This window comes from Acomys russatus, chromosome 5 (assembly GCF_903995435.1).
Source record: "Acomys russatus chromosome 5, mAcoRus1.1, whole genome shotgun sequence".
In the NCBI taxonomy this organism is placed as follows: domain Eukaryota; kingdom Metazoa; phylum Chordata; class Mammalia; order Rodentia; family Muridae; genus Acomys; species Acomys russatus.
Window position 1 is genome coordinate 33,958,291 of NC_067141.1, and position 1,448 is coordinate 33,959,738.

A 1,448-nucleotide genomic window follows, 5' to 3' on the forward strand; every position below is an offset into this window, starting at 1 on the left:
AAACTTCTATCAAGCCTAATATTAGGCATTTTATTGCCAGGATATTTAAACTGTACAATTTTCAAATGTTTTTTGCTGTAATATTAGTAGTTTTCCTATTCATACAAGCCATTGTAAAGGTTATTTTTGTATTCCAGTAACTGTTCCTGGGATAGGGAATAAAAAGATATTGTGGATGCAACCATTACAATGTCCAGTAGATTCAAAGAATCATCAGAGTTTTCATCGGAGAGTTCCCTTATTTCTACTGATTGGTTACAAAGACTTATTGAGAATAATGAGTATAAGATGGTCTATCTAGACAAAACCTATATAAATAATCCACAATATGGCAAATCAATATCATACTGTCTCCTATCACAGGACTGCTTCTTATCCCCTGCCCCTGAATAAAAGCATTTGGAATCTACATTGACAAGCTGATAATGATCACATAATGTAGTCAGTAAACATAACACCCCCTCTCCCATCCATTTCACTCCTTCCAACTACTTTAGATGCCCTTGTTGTATGGTGGAGCATCTTTCAGGTATATGCCCAGGATTGGTATAGCTGGATCTTAAGGTAGCACTATTCCTACTTTTCTGAGAAAGAGTCAGATTGATTTCCAAGTGGTTGTACAAGTCTGCACTCCCACCAGCAATGGAAGAGTGTTCCCCATACTCCACATCCTTGCCAGCATGTTCTGTTACTTGAGATTTTTTCGTAGCCTATCTGATGGGTGTAAGATAGAATCTCTGAGTTATTTTGATTTGAATTACCATAATAATTAAGGACTCTGAAATTTTCTTTAAGTTCTTCATGGCCATTAGAGATTCCTATGTTGTGAATTATCAATTTAGATCTGTACACCATTTTTAACTGTGTTATTTGGATTGTTGGTGTTTAATTTCATGAGTTCTTTATACATTTTGTATATTAGACCTCTATTGGATTTAGGGTTGGTGAAGATTTTTCCCCATTCTGCAGGCTGCTGTTTTGTCCTATTGACAGTATCTTTTGCCTTGCAGAAGCTTGTAAGTTTCATGAGTCTCCATTTATTAATTATTTAATATTAGTTTATGAGCTATTGGTGTTCTGTACAGAAAGTTGGTTTCTGTACCAATAAGTTCAAGAATATTTTCCACTGTAGCTCCTCAGTTAAAATGTATCAGAAGCCATTTTACTCCTGATTCTCCATTTTGATTATAAGGTGAAATTAAGTTCAAGTTCTAAGGCCCTACTTGGGTGAAACCAAGAAGGTTCGATGCTTGCTGCTTAGAATAAAATGATAGATGATAAATGCAAGTTCTGCTTTGGTTAAAGACAAATGTATCTTCTATTAGAGTTAAGATGCAGCATCCTGTTATGTTCCTTACTCCCAGAGAGCTGAAAAGCCACCAAGAGCTGCCCTACCTTGTGGCAGGTAATCAACTCAAAGTGTTTTGTCTACATACAATGGAAAATTA